The sequence below is a fragment of the Triturus cristatus genome, chromosome 7 (assembly GCF_964204655.1).
Source record: "Triturus cristatus chromosome 7, aTriCri1.1, whole genome shotgun sequence".
In the NCBI taxonomy this organism is placed as follows: Eukaryota; Metazoa; Chordata; class Amphibia; order Caudata; family Salamandridae; genus Triturus; species Triturus cristatus.
Window position 1 is genome coordinate 1,294,440,559 of NC_140590.1, and position 20,161 is coordinate 1,294,460,719.

The 20,161-nt window shown below is 45.6% G+C and overlaps 1 protein-coding gene across 2 annotated transcripts in view; it reads left to right on the top strand.

Moving 5' to 3' along the window:
• The window catches only part of CLN3 (CLN3 lysosomal/endosomal transmembrane protein, battenin), a 550,496-nt gene that overhangs the window by 114,769 nt on the left and 415,566 nt on the right, over window positions 1-20,161 (top strand). The window contains exon 1 of one of the 2 annotated variants that reach the window (XM_085618894.1): window positions 4,773-4,791. The exons of the other annotated variant lie outside the window; for it this stretch is intronic. The gene's annotated coding sequence lies outside the window, so the exon portion shown is untranslated. Of the gene's footprint in view, window positions 1-4,772; window positions 4,792-20,161 lie in introns of those variants that run through there. 2 annotated transcript variants of the gene reach the window in all.

Here is a 20,161-nt window from a genome sequence, read left to right on the forward strand (position 1 = left end):
ACCTCATACGCCTAAACCTCAGATTAGGGAATAACCTCCTAAACATAAACACAGTATGCAATAACCTCATAATCATAAATCACTTTAGAGACATAAATCATGGTGCATAAATCAAAATTAGCATATTAGCACATAAATCACATTAGGGCCTGGCGCCCTACCAACCTACAGACCCCCTGGCCAACTGGCCTTCTGAGAGGGCTCAAATGTCCTATGTCCATAATGTCAGGGCGTGCTGCCAATGCAGCAGTATCCAAAGTGCACAACTGTGCTGGCCTAAACGTTGCAGCTGCCACTAATTGCTGTGCAACTGTGAAACAAAATGTGGACATGGGCACTCACTGTGCCCTCTGAGTGGGTCCCCACTGGGGCTCTGTAACAAATATGTGCAATCGCTGTAGCTGTCCTCTATCAGGCGGGGCAGCTGTGAAAAGAGCCAAAAAAGAAGGCACGGGCACCACTGTGCCCTCAGGACCACCACTGGGGCCCTAAGACCAAATATGCAAAACGTTGTAGCTGCCCGTGCTGGTGCAGTGCCGCTGTAAAGAAAATGGGCAGTGGCACTCTGGGGCTCTGTAAATTAAACTTGCCCCCAAGACTTGCCCCCAAAACAAATGGCCCCCAACCGTAGGAGCGGCCTGCTCTCTGGCGGGTCCGCTCAGGCACCGACAATGTGCCTCGAGCCTGGCCCCTCTCCTGGGACCCATGGGGACTGTGTGAATTCGGAAATGGAGCTTGCGAGGCTCCTGCCTGCCCCGCTCACCGGGCTCTCTGCTGGGGATTCCTCTGGTCTCTTCTGGACTCCCTCCATGGCAGGGGGGAAACTCGGCTCTTCACCCAGTCCCTCCCCTGGGACACGGGTCTTCATGGTGGGGCCCACGAGGGACTTCCTCCTTCTGGCCGCAGCTCCGCCCAGAGTCAGGCAGCTCGCCTGGCTTCCTGTTTGTGCTGCAGCGGCCGGCGGCACCTTTTGTCTGCGGCGGCAATACGGGGTAGGCTCCCGTTTCAAATAAGGACGATTGCGGGGTGGGCACCCGCTCACCTAGTAAATCATCAAGGTGGGGTGGGGCACGCGCGTAAATCCACGGCACAAAGCGGGGTGGGCACCCGCTGTCATCATCACGAAAAGAGGGATGGGCATCCGCTGTCACTATCATAAGCGGGGTGGGCACCCGCGAAAAGGTATCACAATGCGGGGTGGGCACCCTCTGCTTAGAATATTCATAATGCGGGGTAGGCTCCCGCTTAGCACCACAATGCAGGGTGGGCTCCTGCCGAAAAGGCACCAAATGCGGGGGAATCCCTACGTCGGTATTCCCTCCAACAGGGCTGCAGCTCCGCGCTGCGAAGCCCACGCGCTCCTCTTCCTAGGAAAGTAAAACACAGCGCTCATGAGGCGCTAGATGTCCAAAGATCCAAAGGGGCACAGCTGGGCCCAGGGAGGCCAGCACATAGGGCTCTCCAGCATGGAGGCAAACCCCTGTGGCGGCTTCTCCTGGCCCCCAGGAGCAGCAAGCCCTCAGCAAGTCCAGAAACAGCACAAAAATCATGGGGTCACAGCCCCTACATTTATACTCCTGTTCTCCTTTGTCTGCAGTACATTGCTTGGGGGAACCAGCAAAAACTGGTTCAGGGGGAATTGGAGCACTCTGTTTACCAGGCTCCTCTTCCCCTTTGTCAGGTGGGGGCTCGATGATCAGACACACCACAAGGGGCGGAGCCAGCATTGTACAGGGCAGGCACAATCCTATTCAGGGTCAGGGAACTACTCCTCCCACTACCTTAAATGCAGATATCCCATTCAGCCTATTGCTGACTCATTCTGCCCCTCCTGGAGCCACACACACCTCCCAGGCCCTGTCACTCACAAGCCAGACATGCAATTCATATCAGGCAGGCAGACATATAGCACACAGAAATACCAACTTCTTAAAGTGCCATTTCTAAAATAGTTGTAATAAATCCGCGCACACCATTGCGCAGCATTTATTATGACATTTACATATATACTAAACTTGACCAGGCTGCTCCTCTCATCTCGGGAATTACCACTGAAACACTTATCAGGGAATCCCCAATGCATTCCTATGGGAGGGCAGCCCCATAGTAGTGAGAAACCAAAATAGCTGTTTGTCACTACTAGGACAGGTCACGCACTTAAGGTACATGTCCTATCTTTTACCTACAATGCACCCTGCCCATAGGGCTAACCTTAGGGGTGACTGACCTGCAGTAAAAGGGGGGTCACAGACATGGCGCACACTTTAGGTGCCACGTTACAGCGACAGTAACACTGCGGGCACAGGCCCTGCAATGGCAGAGGCCTGAGATAGGTTTGCAAGGCTACTTTGGTGGGTGGCGCAATCAGCGCTGCAAGCCCATCAGTAGCATTTAATTTACCAGCCCTGGGTATATGAGATACCACTTTACAAGGGATTGACAGGTAAATTAAATATGCCAAACAGGTGTAGACCAATCTTACCATATGTAACACAGAGAGCACACGCACTTTACACTGGACAGCAGTGCTAAAGTTCCCAGAGGCTTAAAACCACCAACACCATGTCAGAGAAAAGGCTAGGAGAAAGGCAAAAAGTTTAGGGATGACCCTGCAAAAAGGGCCAAGTCCAACAGGCAGCGACAGGGGGAGCGGTCTACTCAGGCGGACCACCCCCACAATCGTACCAAGAAAGCTCCTATAGTCTGCTATGAGTGGGAGCTTGAACGCTGGGTCCCGCCGGGAGATGGCCTATAAACAGAGGCACTCTTATAAAGTGCCTGAACGTGAATAAAAAAAAGAAAATACGTCCAAAAGGGCGGAACCAGTGGAAGGAGACTGGTCGCCCACAGGAAGCTGTGCTTGGCTCATGCGCCACGGATGAAGAAAGACAGGAAGCCAAAGTGAAACTGGGATGCTGTGACCATTCAGAACCAAGGAAACGAGAGTGACGTCGGAGCCAACCAGTGCCAAGTAAAGGGTGGGCTCTAAGCCTGTTTTAAAATATTTTTGTTGTTTACGAGAGATTTCGCAAGCACATCTGTATGTAAGCAGCTATCAGAAGTTTTAACCTGTGTCAACTTAGCATTTAATTATTCTGATTGAGGTTAAGAAAACAGACCTGTAACTTTCAATTGGATGAGCATGGTACCTGCTTTGTGAGCACAAATAATGTTTATCGTGGAGTGTGTTTAATATTCGTGTTATTTCTGGCAGTCTATTTTAATTCATTATCTGTCAGTTGTGATCCTTCCCTCTAGACCAGCAGCACATCGCTGTAGTTAGGGCTCCAAGACTCTCTCGATGTCCCACAGAGGCGTGATAAGTGTATTTAAAACTGATCTGCGTTCCTAGTGGTGCTTAGCTTATCCCAACTCTTTATCTGAACTTTTTCCCTATCCTATGGAGCGAGGACCTCTGGTAAGGTGTCCATGATCACTCCAGAGAAGCCTTCTCAGTTCTGTCTGAACTGGGAATTGGCGTTGAACTCTGCCAGCATGCCTGTGTGTGTCGGATCGCCCTACAATCCTCTAGTCTGTTCATTTTTCAGGGTCTAGATGCATTTTCTTTGCTTTAGTTTTTTCTACATTTCAACTTAGTACATTTCAGAAATATGCAAAACCAACTTTATCATTAAAAAAATAATCGAATATAAAGAGTTAAAAGACTAGGGGCCATATGTATGAACACTTTTTCCCATAGGCACAGAATGGGTAAAACCCTTTGATACATATGGCCCTAGATCATAAAGTACCTTGCACAGTGCTGCAATTGCAGGACGTTAACAGTTTTCATTGTTTGGGAGTCCAGGAGCTTATGAAGTGGATAAAAGGAAAAGAGACAAGAAAAGGGAGCACCAACAACATCCTTAGTTGGAAAAGAAGGGGAATGAGTATGACTAAGTGATTATTTTTAGGAGTTGAGGGTGTAAGCAGTTATCACAAAATAAGCAACTTTTAGCAGGCTTTTGTCTGCGAGTACGGGAGTGCTGATGCAGGTCATAAAACAAAAATAGATCAGTTGTCTAATGTATGTTCAAAGGGGCAACTCCTTGAGTGTCTATTGCTATTGAATTTACTGTGCATTGGGAACTTCCACCTCCACTGGATTGTTGTCAGAGTCTATTATTCTTTGTGGTGTTTTGTCAAGAAACAAATTGAGAATGGACAAGGCGAGATGTAACTCAGCCACCTGCTCAAAATGGTGTCTGAGACATTGGACATGCCACACATGTTGCTAAGAGGGTAGTACAGTTTATTTGCAATTGCTTGTTTGAGACCAAAAGGCAATGGCTAAACTATTATCTAAAACAGTGGTTCGTAACCTGTGGTCCTGTTACCCCTGGGGGTTTGCAAAGCCTACTCTGGGGGGCTGTGCTAGCTCTAAACATTAATAATATTAACAGATTAATAAAATGCATATAAATAAAGAAGCAAAAGGTAAAATTTAAAATGTAAAACCTTCTGTTAATATTTAGGAATTTGAAATTGGAGGCTAACAATTATAAGTCAGTATCCTCAGATTGATTTGCGGGAGCAGTGCAAGTGCATCAATGAAATACACACAATGCATTGCCTTAATTACATTTTGAACAGCTCCAACCTTCCCATTCAAATTTTGATTTTGTTTGTGTTTGTTTGTGAATTAAATAGAATATTTAACCTTTGTGTACTTGTTTGAATGCTAGTTTCTGTATTTTTGTGTATTTTTTGCAGTTCATTGAAGATGCTTAGTCCAGGGATTCCAGTAATGCCTTAATGGTGATCTGTGGATTCCAGTAATGATTCAGTGGGGTAAGGATCCAGTAATGATTAAGTAGGGGTCCATGGAAGTCAAAATGTTAAGAACCACTGACCTAAAAGCTTTATCTGGCTGTGGGATAGCACATTGAGTGGGAAAAAGAGTAGCCATTCAAATTAGATTCTTGATGCTGTAGATTGATTTTACTATGAGAAGTATGGAGGGCAAAAGAGAGTGGAAGATAACAAATAGCACTCTAAAACGCCTACATAAATAAATAAGCAATTAATGTTTTTTAGATATTTATGCACTGTAAATAAATAATAAACTATGATTGGTTTTTCATATATTTATATAATTATTACACATTGGCAGTTGCCACTCTGTAGTTTTCACAGGAAGAGTGGTTTTCTAATATTTTTGGTACCTTTTGCCACATTTTCACAAACCTTAAAAAAAATAAAAATTCATCCATTTCAGCCCCTTCCAGGAAAGTTTTGGTGTGATCCTTTCAAGCGATGCTAAGAAAAAGGGGTGGGGTGAGGGGTAAATGCATGGAGGGGGGGGGTCCGAAAATAATTTTCTGCCAAGTTAATTCTCATATGGATTTTGGTAAGCAATACAGAAAAATCGTCTGAACAGAATTACACCAAATTTGGCAGAAAGTTTGAGCTTTACTCGGAAAACATTATTTTTGTGATTTGGTGTAAATCCGTTAATTTATTTCTGATAAATAAGCATTAAAATTATAGTGATATCTGAACAGTTGGCTGTGCCGGTGTCCCACAGTACTCAAGCGGTATAGAAAATGTAACAAATTGAGCATTCTGTTGTCAGAGAGGGCTTTTTTTCCCCCCGTTGCTCCTCTTCAGTCCTGTGGGACCGGTACTGACCTTATAGTCGGAGTCATCTGGTTGCAGATGCCTGCACCCCAGCAAGGTCCACAAAGCCTGCTAAAAAAGGATACCATCATTGTAAATTGGTAAAGAGACCAGAGCACAAGCGTGACACTGATACACGTCAGCACTGCCGCAGTCCTGTTTCTTTCCCCTCCAGACACAACAAACTGCTTTTCAACATGCTTACCCTTTTGTAATTGTGACACCTTTTCTCTCCGTTCCCAATCCGTAGGAGAGTCGGATCTGCTTCTTATGGTTACCCCCACTTTTTGCTTTTTGCACCCACTGTTTTGATTAGTCTGGCTGGGATCCTGCCATTCAGGAACCCAGCCTATCTGCTTTCTCCCTTAAATTGATATGTATGTACTTTAGTACAACTCCAGATTGGATACTGGGGTACCCTTATCAGTCCCTAGTATATGGTGCACATGTCCCCTGGGCATAGGTACCCCAGAGGCCTCCCATGGGCTGAAGCATGTATTATGCCAGCCATGAGAGGCCATGCAAAATGGAACCTCAGGTCTGCTACTGCAGCCTGTGTAAGCTGGTGCTTGTACCACTTACGAGAGATATAGGTTCACTATATCTATATATAATCACTAATTGTCCAGTTCCAGCAGTGAGGGCTTAACATACCGGTGCACTAGTCGATTAATAATTATAAATTGGAAAGTAAATTCATGTACTATTGGTACTCACTCCTCGAGGTTCACCGCTCAACAACCATCCTTCCAGAAAACTAGACTATACAGAGAAGGAGCGCCACAAATGTCAAATCATATCCCAATCAATTATTGAAGTCCTTCGAATAACAAGCCCTCAAGCAGCAGATTCAATGCAAAGTTCTTCTTCTTTATTAATTGTCAACAAACATTCTTTTCAAGCTGCTCAATTCTCTTATAAAGTCAGCCGATTAATTCTCTTTTAAAGTCAGCCAACGCGTTTCGTCCTAAACGGACATCATCAGGGCTCCAAATTGCAATAAGAGTCCACTGTTTTACTGCTCCTCTAAAAACACCTTTTATCGTTCAGTCAAGTTATACTCCTGTATGGACTTTATGTAGTCATAGCAGGCCTGTAGTGCTTGCTATTTCCTTCCACTTTTACTTATCAATTTATTAAGTCTGGGCAATATATTGATTCATTTATATTTATACTTGGTTCGGTTTACTGATCCAATCTCCTCTGGCATGTATTCATTATTAGAAACAATTCTTCAACTCGCTTTCTCATTTAAGTTCGATTTCATAATACACGTCAGAACGTCCCTCAATTGTGTTCGCACTCAGCACGGCCCGATAAATTCTGCTGGTATATATATCACTACACTTAAAACTTTACAAGTCACCCCTATAGCAAGCCTTAACAATCCTGAAGACAAGGTGCTGGGTTTTACGTGAGAGGGTGCTCCTGCATGAGCAGGGCCACTTTGCAGTCTTCGGAGACCATTCTCCCGAGCTGTATGTGATACTGCCAGACATATAGGTAGAGGTGCATTATAAACTGGCGGTAAAAACTATCTCGAAAACGACTGCAACAAAGTATGTCGTGTTTGGTGTCAAACACCTTGGAATCATACCTTCACACCAGTAACTAGTGTGGGAGGTATGATTCCTCCCCTCAGACCCTAGGTTCTGGGGGTACCTAAGTCTACTGGTACCAACTTTCTCGAGCCTTACAACACAAAATGAATGCTGCCAGCCACAGACACAAGTCTGCCCTCCTGCTGCTGAGCCAAGCTCGAGCAGACGAAGGTCGGACAATAGGTATCCTGTCACAGGGAGGTGTGACCACCTCCCAGACAGGATTTAGTGTATTGCAGCTGGGTGGGTGCACGGTCTCCGTGCCAGAAAGTCTGCACGAGAAGCACATTTTGTGTCCCTGTGCATAGTCCACCTCAAACCAGTTCTGGGAGCCATTTGCTCCTGCTCTGGTGCAGAACTGGGCAAAGGACATGGGTCTAGCCACCCCTCTGTCCTGTCCCTCCCCTAGGAGGTTCCCTAGAATCTGTCCAACCCTTTCCTGTGGGAATAAAATGGGTTACCTGGCTACAGGACATTAGATTTTACGTGGACAAGATTTTGCAAGAAAATACCACTACACCTCAACCATATGGACTCGCTGGACCTCCCTTGGGCTCGACTTCATCTTCCCTTGCCATCCCCAGTCTCACCACTGCCCATGATCCATACAGACTCTGTGCTGGACCCTGTGGACCTCCAAGACAACAGAAGAATCTCCCTTGGGGTGAAGGACTCACTCCCCTGCAAACGCAGGCACTGTAACGCATCTGACCAGTTTGCTGTTCCAGAGCTCCTGCGGGCTCCAAAGACTCCAGCAACACAGGAGGTGGGTTTCTGAAGGTTTCCGAGGTTGAGCTGACCTCTCACTGAGTTTGAGGCAGATATCCCTCGCGGGGACAGTATACCGGTACCCCTGTGCACCGCGTTCATTTGCAGCTGCACATGCTTGTTGTCATGGAACAATTCTGTGCATTGGGCCATTTGTAGCCCTGACCCAGCGCCTCTTTTCTGAGAAGGACTCCCGCATCCTCACACTGTGCCCTGCTAGCTGGTATCCTGCAAAATGCTTGAGGTTCCCTCGTGCCTTCGGCCTGTGGGTCCACTTGAGGGTCAACTCTGCTTTAGTTGGGCTCCTCTGGTTGCTCCAGGCCTGCCCTGACTCCCCTTGCTGTGGTGAGTCTCCTGGTCCTTGCTGGGCCAGATCGACACCGAAATTGACCATCTACATTGTTTGCCGCTGCCAAGGCTTGTTGGTGCTCCCGTTGGACACTGACCCCTCAATACTCGACATCCTTCGTGGGACAGCTCGCCACCAGCTCCTGGTCGTCCTAGACGTCTCCAGTCCTTACAGCTGAAGAGTCAAGATCACCGTCAACACACCTGAATCACCCGACATTGGTGGGCATTCGTCTACTGAGCCCCTGGTCACCCCAAAGTGACCCAGACTCTGTCCCTTCTGCTTTCAGGTTCTTCTCATCTAGAATCTTTGTTTGATTCCACCGGACACTTTTCGTACTTCCAGCAGCAGAATTTCTTTGTCAACATCCATAGAGAACGACGAGGGTTTCAGAAACCACTTTGTGCCTATGCACCCTGCTCCTCTGGGATAGGTAACTCTGGTACAAAGGTATCTACCGGTGGGGTGGCACTTCAAACTCTTAATTTCCAAGGGTTGTCTTCGTAATCTGCTTGGAAGGGTCCTTAATCTCTGATTTTCCAACCGCGACTTTCCCATTGAATTGTACGGAGCACGCAGTCGTGTTCTCACTCTGCACCCGTCCTCCGTGGGGTCCCTATTCACTCACCTTGGGTAGTTCCTTGGGGTCCCCGCAATTCTACACCTCGTAGACTAAGTCTAGTCCCGAGTCGTGGTTCTTATACCACTTATTTAGTATATGGTTTGGTCTCCCCATGGAGCCCACTGTGTATTGTGCTACTTACGTTTGATTCTTTGCAACTGTATTATTTGATTTGTGTTCTATCCTCGTCTAGAGGATACTAGAGTGTTATAGATAACAAATACATATTTTATAACTGCTGTGTGGTTTCCCTTTCATTGAACCAATACTATAAGGTTGCATTCTGGTAAAACAAGGTGCTTAACATTCCTTCAAGACTTAGCCTTAAGGCTGCTCTCCATAGCTACCACTAGGATAGCTTTCAAAAAAGGTTATCTTTGACCTAATCACCATAAGGGTTGTTTGGACAAGTACAAGGTGCCCACTTTAACTAGTGGACAGCATATACCAGGCCAACTTCTCACATTGGTGGCAGCGGTGAATTTCAAGCCTGCATTGTTTACCAGGAAAAATCTTTTGTATTGATTAACTGAGAAACCGCTAGTATCTACGAACATATAATACTAGCTTAAGATAGTAAGTTCTACTGAACTTGGGGTTGGGTAAGTCAAGGGTCTTGCACGCCCTTTCTCCAGCCTAAGAGAGTTTAGTTCCCACTAGTTTAGGTAGGTGCCTACACCACACCTCACTTAGAATGTCTTCTACTGGGAATGCCACTGGTGGCATCCTGCCTACTAAATATGATAGCCTTGCATTCACTGAATTGAAAGCCATGTGTGTATCTAGGAAGTTGAAGACGGAGAAATGCCAACACTCAACGACTCATAGATACATTACTGCTAGATGACATTAGGAAGACTCCTGGGTCAGATTAGCAGGATAGAGTGGGTGGTACAGGGGAAGAGGATAGGTCAGGAGGGGACGCCTTCTATGACCTAGAGTCCAACCCTGGACAGGAGAATCAAAATGATCCACCCCTGAACAACTCAGATCCCCAGAGGAAGAAGAGGGTCAAGAGGACAATCCCTTTATTCCTCCAGGGAGAGTGCAGAGTTTACAAAGGAGATCTAGATCTCCCTCTACTGAGTCAGATCATTCTAGACATTCTGAAGGGACTTCTGCTTCTAGCAAGAGGGATAACTCTTATGAGAGGGAGTAGCAACTTCTAGAGCTTGGGAGAGCTAAGATTAGGCTTAGGCAACATTAGTTGGCCTTAGATAAAGAGTCCCTAGAGTTTCAAAAGACTATTAAGAAATTGGGACTAGAGTCCCATGGTGGCAGCTATAGTGTCCCTAGGGTTAAGGAACACACCTTTGATCATAGGAACCTGAGCAAGATTGTCCCTCCCTTTCATGTAGGGGATGACATCCAGAAATGGATAACTGCTTTAGAGAGTGTCTGTAAAGTGCAGAAGGTCCCTCGAGCAGTGGGCAGCTATCTTGTGGCTCTCCTTTGCTGACAAGGGTAGATATAAGCTCCCCACTGTTAGAGAAGAGGATGCTGACAATTATTATGTCCTGAAGAGTGCTCTCATTGAAGGGTTTGGCTTAACCACTGAACAATACAGGATTAAGTTCAGAGACACCCAGAAAGCACAGACTCCGGACTGGATAGACTTTGTTGATTGTGCCATTAAGGCTCTGGAAGGCTGGTTACTTGGTAGCAAGGTGAATGATTGTAAAGGATTGTACAACTTGATTATGAGGGAGCAGATCCTTAATAATTGCCAAAACCAGTTGTTGCATCAGTACCTGGTGGACTCTGATCTGACTTTTCCCCAAGAATTGGGAAAGAAGGCTGATTAGTAGATCAGAACCAGGGTGAAGCAGAACACTCCGACCAATGGTGGTGACCAAAAGAAACCAGACTCTAAGAACTCAGATAAGGGTGGGGACAAAAATAAAGATGAAAAGTCTTCCTCAGGGCCCCAAAAACCTGTATATGGGTGGGGGTGGTGGGTTTACAATTTAACAAGCGAAAAGGCAAAAGGAAACCTTGGTGTCATATCTGTAAAGAGAAGACCCATTGGACAAAAGATGCCAGTTGTCCAAGGGCCAAGGAATCTACTCCTACCACCACTGCCCATAAGACAACTGCTCCCCCCTAGCACAGTTTCAAGTGGTGGTACACAGAACAAGGGAATAGTGGGGTTAACCTTGGGCTCGAAGATGGGTTCTGGCCTAGTCAGAACTCCAGCTCAGGCTGCTCTAGTCTGTGATGGAGGCATTGATATTGCCTCCTTATTTGTTAGTCCCAGTAACTTGGGCAAATACAGACAACAGCCTTTAATAAAAGGTAAGGAAGCCATGGCATACAGGGACACAGGTGCAAGTGTCACAGTGGTGACAAAATATCTTGTAGACCCTGCCCAGATCATGCTTGGTGAGATGTACCAAGTGACCAATGCTAGCAATGTCAGGACAGACCATTTCTTGGTAGTTGTTAATTTCACCTAGTGAGGGGTAACTGGCCCTAAGAAGGTTGTGGTAAGTTCAGACCTCCCTGTGGAATGCTTGTTGGGCAATGATTTGGAGACTTCAGTCTGGGCTGAAGTGGAACTCAGGACTCGTGCAGCAATGTTGGGCATCACTGCATATGTGTTTGCTGTGATTAGGTCACAGGCCAAACAGGGAGCCACTGAACAGGCCCTGGATCCTGAAATGATGGACCAGGTACCTTCCAAGAAGAGGAGCAGGAGGGGTAAGGCTGTGTCTTCCCCCCAGACTCAGAGCGAGGGTCAGTCTTTTGAGGAAGATGACTCCAGTCCTATGGAATGAACTGTCTGATGAACTTGAACCTGATCAGGCCTCCTAGGGCAGATCTGAGCCAGGAGCAGCAAACCTGCCCCTCTCTTGAACCCCTCAGACAGCAAGCTGCTGCTGAGGCTGCAGGGAATGTCAGTGGATCTCACAAGATCTCTTGGGATGAGGGACCCCTATATTCAGAGGATAGAGACCCCAAGCCCGGTGCCACCAGGAGGTTGGTTATACTCTGAAGTTTAGGGGCTTCCTACTCACCATAGCACATGACATTCCCCTAGCAGCACATCTAGGCCAAAGTAAGACTTGGGACAGGCTTGTCCCTCACTTTCACTGGCCTTACATGTCCGAGGACACAAAGGAGTTTTGTTGCTCCGTGATCCATGAGAAATGATAGTTCCCCTCTAACTGGACGGAATTTTTTCGTGTACAAAAGAAGGGAGATGAGTATTATCCCCATTGTTGTTGTTATTATTGTCATGAAGGTTACAGTTTTCTGTACCTTCAACACTAACTTATAGGCTAAATTTTGGTCAACATCAGCAATGGAATATCTGTCGTGCCCTGACGAAAGCCCAGGACCTTTTCAGGCCACTCATTTTTGGGCTGAAACATGTTGGCAGTCTATTAGGGTCATAGGACCATAACCTCCAAGAAGACCCTTCTTTTTTAACGTCCATGACATCCCCGTGAATAAAAGGGATACCTGGGGTTGTAGTAGGATTTTTATCTTTAAGTCCCCCTAACCTTCATCTCTTAAGAGCTCCCTGAAATACCGTCGAGCCCACCCTGACCTTTAGGAGTCAGGGTGAACCCGATGATGAAGCATGACACCAATATGGTGGGTGAGGGTTGAATAACAAAAAGGATTTGCTTCCTTCTCGCATTTTGCGGTATATGCCACTTAAGCATTTAAGTAGTTTAAAGAGCCTCTTTTGAGTCTGGATACAATTTTGTGAGTATAGTTTCAGTTGGGAGGAGGTATCCACACTCCCACCTCTCTCACCCCTTCTTTTGGAAAGTGGAGGGCTCTCCACTGCCATCTGTGGGCTACTGTGTACCTGGGCCACCTTGTGGGTGGAGGCCAGGTTCAACCATTGCAGAGAAAAATCCAGACCATCATGGAATGGGTTGTTCCAACTACCCAGACTCATGTCAGAGCTTTCTTGGACCTGACTGGGTGCTACAGATTTGTAAAGGATTATGGGTCCATAGTGACTCCTTTGAATGATCTTGTATCTAAGAGAATGCCCAAGAAAGTTCAGTGGACAGTTAGCTGTCAAAAGGCATTTGATGACCTCAAGCAGGCCATGTGCACTGCTCCCATTCTGCAAAGTCCTGACTGTCCCAAACAATTCATTGTTCAAACTGATGCATCTGAGTTGGGGGTAGGGGCCGTGTTATCACAACTGAATGCAGAGGGTCAGGATCAGACAGTAGCTTTTATTAGCAGAAGGCTGAACCCCGGAAAGAAACTTTGGTCAGCTATTGAGAGGGCAGCGTTTGCTGTAGTTTGGGGTCTGAAGAAGTTGAGGCCATACTTGTTTGGAACTCACTTCATTGTTCAGACTGACCACAAGCCCCTCTTGTGGCTGATGCAGATGAAGGGTAAAAAACCTAAACTTTTGAGGTGGTCCATTTACCTTCAGGGGATGGACTATACCTTGGAACATAGACCTGGGAATAACCATGCCAATGCAGATGGACTCTCCAGATATTTCCATATAGAACATGAAGACTCAACTGGGCAAGGTTAGTCTCATCTCCTTTCGTTTGGGGGGGGGGGGGGGTGGTGGTTGTGCAGGGAAGTAGGAACTGCTTCTTATGGTTACCCCCACTTTTTGCTTTTTGCACTCACTGTTCTGACTAGTCTGACTGGGATCCTGCTATTCAGGACCCCAGTCTATCTGATTTCTCCCTTGATATATATGTACTTTAGTACAACTCCATATTGGATACTGGGGTACCCTTATCAGTCTCTAGTATATAGTACACATGTACCCAGGGCATAGGTACCCCAGAGGCCTCCCATGGGCTGAAGCATGTATTATGCCACCCATGAGAGGCCATGCAAAATGGAACCTCAGGTCTGCTACTGCAGCCTGTGTAAGCTGTTGCTTGCACCACTTAGGAGAGATATAGGTTCACTATATCTATATATATATATCACTACACTTAAAACTTTGTAAGGAACCCCTATAGCACGCCTTAACAATTCTGAAGGCAGGGTGCTGGGTTTTATGTGAGAGGGTGCTCCTGCATGAGCAGGGCCCCTCTGCAGTTTTCGGAGCCTATTCTCCCGGGCTGTACTTGATACTGCCAGAGATAAAGGTAGAGGTGCTTTATAACCTCGCGGTAAATGCTATCTCAAATGACTGCAACGAAGTATGTCGTGTTTGGTGTCAAACATCTTGGAATCCTAACTCCACACCAGTAACTGGTGTGCTTGGAATCATACCTCCACACCAGTAACTGGTGTGGGAGGTATAATTCCTTTCCTCAGAACCGAGGTTCTGGGGGTACCTAAGTCTACTGATACCAACTTTCTCGAGCCTTACAGCACAAAATGGATGCTGCCAGCCACAGACACGAGTCTGCCCTCCTGCTGCTGAGCCAAACTCAAGCAGAGGAAGGTCGGACGATAGGTATCCTGTCACAGGGAGGTGTGACCACCTCCCAGACAGGATTTAGTGTATTGGGGCTGGGTGGGTGCTCGGTCCCCGTGCCAGAAAGTCTGCACGAGGGGCACATTTGGTGTCCCTGTGCATAGTCCAGCTCAAATCAGTTCTGGGAGCCATTTGCTCTTGCTCTGGTGCGAAACTGGACATGGGTGTAGCCACCCCTCTGTTCTGTCCTTCCCCCTAGGAGGGTCCCTCGAATCTGTCGAACCCTTAACCCGTGGGTATAAAATGGGTTACCTGGCTACAGGACATTAGATTTTAAGTGGACAAGATTTTGCAAGAAGATACCACTACACTTTGACCGTCTGGACATGCTGGACTTCGCTGGACCTCCCTTGGGCTCAACTTTATCTTCCCTTGCCATCCCCAGTCTTACCACTGTCCGTGATCCATACAGGCTCAGTGCTGGACCCTGTGGACCTCCAAGACAACAGAAGAATCTCCCTTGGGGTGAAGGAGTCACTCCCCTGCAAACGAAGGGACTGGTTCCAGTGTTCCCTGTAAGCTGCGCGCGCGTGCACATCTTTCACTCCTAGCGCGCAGTGTCCTGTTTGAAGCGCGCACACAGCAGATCCCCCGAAGCGTTCGCGTCTTCGGGAGAGGCAGGAGGTAAGTTTGCTTTTTTTATGGCAGCCTGTGCACGCATTGAGCAGTAAGAAGCTTGGCACTTGCTGCATTTAATTTTCTAATGGGGCGTGGCTGGGGGCTGAGTGTGGGCCATTGTGAAAATATTTCTGTTAATTGCAGCGCATGACAGTGCTGCGATTAACAGGCATACTTTCACAAAGGCCCACATTCAGCCGGCAGCCGCACTCCATTAAGAAATGAAATGTAGCAAGTCCAAAACCAAGACGTGTGCTTTACACGTCGTGCTTTTGGACTTGATGCATGTTTTTTGTTAGTGGAGCGCGGCTGCGGGCTGATTGTGAGCTTTTGTGAAAATATTCCTGTTATTTGCAACGCATGACGGTGCTGCAATTAACAGGAATACTTTCACAAAGGCTCACATTCAGCCCTTAGCCGCGCCCCATTAACAAAACAAGCATTTGCAATGCAATAGGTCTCGCATTTATGCGAGTTTAAGGTATTGGCATTGTAAAAGACAATGCCTTTTTTATATATGTTTAAAAAAAATAAAAGGCATTGTTATTTGCAATGTCAATAGCTCAAACTCGCGAAAATGCGAGACCTATTGCATTGCAAATGTGATAATGCGTCGCCCCCAGGTTAGCCGCTTACTCTTGCTGCCCGTTACTGAAAGATGGACCACCAAACTGAAGCAGTGTTTCAAAGTGTGGGTGAAACCAGCCTGCACTTTCAGGGGGACAAAGAGTCCCATGCAGGTGAGCGCAGTGGCATGGAGAAGCATAAAGGTGTCCTTTCAAATGGCACACTAAATGCGGGCCATCTAGGACCAGCGTCCTTTTTCCGGTGTCTTGGTCTGCTACAAATGATTTGGAAAGGATCTCGTACGAAGTAGCCACTTGCAGGCTTTACATTGTGAGAGTCTGAAATAACCAGTCACTACCTAATAAACTAGCAGTCTTATTAAATACGTTTTTAGCTCGAGTTCACAACCCAGATCTAAGCTTTGACAGTGGTTCTGACGATTCATGATGGCCATTTAACAAAAAAAAAAAGGATTTCTACCTAGGCATGTGCAAACCAGTCCAACTATTCATACACCATTTTGTGCATGCGAATGTGCCTGATGCGTCTTTTCAATTAATGATTTGTGGTTTTATGTGTCATTTTTTGTGGGATTTGAGTACTTTGTGAACTTTAGCAAGGCTATTTTACATGTTACAAGACACTGTTGTATTTTCTCAATGAAAAGAACATGAACATTCGATATTTGTGATGACAGGCTACATTGTGTTATGCCGCTTTCACTGCATACATGTACAATTAAAATGGCTTTGACATAATGTAATTTGTCTTGATTTACGTTACACGGAATACACTTTTCAGTGCATTTCTGCTTATTAGTCTGTGATTTCATGGGACTGAAGGGCATTTTTCACACGCAGTTACTGAAATCGGACTGTCTCATGTCTGCATGTGATTGTAAATGAATGCTTTTGTTACATTGTGACTGGACTGATTCTACACTCCCCCAAATACACATGGAATGAGTGAGCAGCAATATCTGTAAAAAAAAAAAAAAGGTTCTTTTTTTCTGTTGTCATGTTTGAGTTTGCGTCAATCTTGAAAGGTCTATGAGACATCTATTAAACGTGTTATATGAACCACTTTTTGCACCAGCAGCGTGCTCACTAACCACGTTTGATTTAGGTGAAAGAAAAAAAGAGCCTGATAGAAAGGTTGCTGACGGGTGTTTGAGTGCATGCGTGAAGGATATCCCATTCCGTTATTTAAAGTGCATTAGCATTTAAAGCACTAATAATAAGGTGGAACAAAAACATAAGGAGGAACAGAAACAAAAAAAGGTGCAGCTTTAGCAGCCATTTGTGGAGAACACCCTACGGACTGAGCTTTTGCGCTGAAGTATGTTATACCTACGAATGCGGGTGCCGTGCTTAAGCAAAGCGCCCTAGAGCCATGCAGCCACCTGCGCTGTGAGATCTGCACAAATGTGAGCTGCGGGGGCCGGGATACCCGAGTAGAGCAAGCGAGGGGGCAGGAGCCCACCGGGGCAGGACATGGCGACCTCGTCAGGGCCAGGTGAGCTGGCGGGGCTTGCGCTGGAGGGGCAGGGTGAATGTACCTGGAGGCGCGGGAGCATGCCATTGCGGCGCTGCAGGAGGCACTGCAATCTGTTGCAGAGCAGGGAGAGCTTTGACCAGCGGTCACCAAAAGCACTTCCATGGCCCACGAGCTGCGAGAGAATGGACAGAGGGAGGAAGGCGGGAACATAAGGAACACGGACAACGGGAGGAGGGCGGGAATAGGACATTAAGCAGAGCAGTGCTGGCTCATGCGTGACCTAAACAAGCTGTTGCCATTGCGCGAATAAAAAAAAAAGTGCTTACAAACTAATTGAAGGAGACAGTATAACGCCGCAAGTAAACGATCCAGTCCTGATGGCCGGTCCCAAAAGGAGACAGGGCGGTAACAAGGAGGGACTAAGAAGCCTCATTATCAATCGGAAGCCAGCATTTGCCATGGACGATGTGACCAGCCAATGAAAAATATGGGCGGGGCTTCCACACCAAAAATACCCTAATACAGCATGCTTTGCAAAGGGAGCAGTGCTTTGCGCTGCAACGCTAAGTGAGACCTAAAAACATGCCTCAAGTCCAAAAGCACGACTTGCACAGCTGCCATGGTTTCAGACTGCTATGTGTGACTTTTAATAATTTCAGTGATTACTAGAGACACTGTAGTTTGACGTAGTGTTTGTAAAGTGGCTGAAATGGTCTAGGCAGTTCCTTTCAAAAAGTCCCCTATGGTGGGCTGTTGCTCGTCGGTCTTGCCCATTAGATTGGGATGCCTGGCTTTTATGAATGTCTACCGTGTACAGTCTGATAATAACATATAACAAGGATGGATAAGCTTTATATACAAAACATTTGCAGCCTCTGCTGAAAATTGGAACATGATATATGAACGGCTGCATGGTTTTGGATTTATGGTTCAGAATTGAAGATCTACTTGATATTCCTAAAGGGTCTACCTTTCTGCCAGATGCTCAGCAGGTTACGGATATTAAAAAAAATAAGATTATTAAACGTCTGCAATTACATTGCACCTTGTTTTTCAGCTATTTAATTCAACAATTCTCTTTTATCATAATGAATCTTCTTTTGTGTCTGAAGTCTAATGTGATAGGGAAGTGATGATGGGCAACTCTTAGGAAACATCTCAGTTTAAACAAGTACGATTTCTGACATTCCATATATTATAACTGAAGCTGCTGCTAGACTGATGAACACTCTTTGGAGACCAAATTGGGCCATTATAACATGATGAATTAGAAGTCCACAGGAGATTACCTTAACAATCCTATCAATGCAAGTTTTTAAGTGCAAATAAAAAGTGAAACGTTTGTTGGAGTCCTTGGGAGTTTAGCCTACTTTCACATTCCCAGTAGTCCTAAGGCTTCTAGGATACCGATGTCGATCTATTAAATTGGGCTGGAATATCTTATTGTGTATAGCCTCTTGCTCCAAAAAGGAATATATTATCTGAACAGAACTAGTAAAGGATTTAACCACCTGTCTTATTTACATTTGATGATGGGGCTGTTTTTTTTCTTATGCGGCGTTTCAACAAGGAAGTTACAATGACTTTTCAAAAGAAATAAACAATGCTAGAAGTTGAGGCCTAATCAACGTGACCACATTTAATTTAATTAACATGGCATATGCATGGAATTAATTACCATGGTTAGGCGTGGGCAAGGGTCTTGACACGCGAAGCGAAACTTCGAGCTGGTCATGATTAAGGCTCCCAGTTCTCTGTTTTTCCTAATTTTTCAACTGATTTTTTTTTTTTTTACTGATACATGCAGACAGAAAAATCTATTTTTCAGTCTGTATTTATGTTTAAATATGGAAGGATACAGAAAACAGATTTTCTTTTGAATTATTGTCACTACTGTCAGTCATGTGTGTTAGGTCAATAGCTATGTGGATTGACACTTAGGGTTTCTAAAAAAAAAAAGATAAAAATCATAATGCAGCTTACACAACTGCAGTTGTTTAAGCTGTTCTACACTACTGTACTGTAAATGGCGCCAACTATGTTTTGCTCTCCAAATATGGTTTATGCTATGACATTTTTTTTTTAAAAGAAAGCATTTAAAGAAAACCAAGATACACCTCAGAATTCAATATGTTCTGGCCAATAAATGCTACTTCTGTCAACAGTCATGCTTCCTCATCCAATTGATGCTTGTCAGCGCTAAAACCAGAACAGCCACTTATGGAGACCATGCTGTTTGTACAGAAGCAGCCAAACTGTTGAACTCTGTTCTTTGAGTTTGGTTTGAAGGCAGAAACAAACCTACTGTTTTAGACACTAACTGAAAACCCATATTTTTAATAATTATCTTCCGGGCTTTATTTCTCAGACACTGGTTTTATAGCGGTCTTCCAAAACCAAGAACCATCTTTGTATGAGAACTCTACAAATAAACCCTACCATAACATATAAAAGGAATTACATTCATGCGGCGAGGCAAAAAACATTGAAAAAGCATTGTGACTGTTAGGAGAGGTTTGTTTGTAGTATGTGTGGCTGTAAATACACATGCACGGCATACTGCTGCTATCTAGTGTTGGGCTCAGACATTTGCAACTATTTTATCTTCGAAAAAGCAGTTCGAGTCATGAGGTATAGTGACTCCTCTTATTTGGCAGCGCACACGGACACCAGCTCTATTGTTGGATTGTTTCTTTCCGGCTGGTCCAGTTCATTTCAGTTCAGAGGCAAGCTCACACTCCAAAACTGAGGGGCAGCAACAACAATATCACCAGCAGCCTGTGATAATTATAAAGTAGCAACAATGGTATGGTCTAGTGGGTGGGGGAGAGTCGCCGCAGGCGGGGCTACGCTACTCTTGCCTTTAAAATAAACCGTCCCTGGGGGTCATATTAGATACAGTGCCCTGAGTAACTTATGTATTTATTTAATTCACAGCATGACCACTTTCACTTTAGCGGCTGTGCTTCAAAAGCTTTCTTTCTTTATTTTTAATACACTTTGTGTAAAAGTGCCCCTATACGCACTTTCACTTTAATGTTGGCCGCGCTCCTTTATTTAGACGCACCCACACGCGTGGTCTGGTTCCTGGCGCA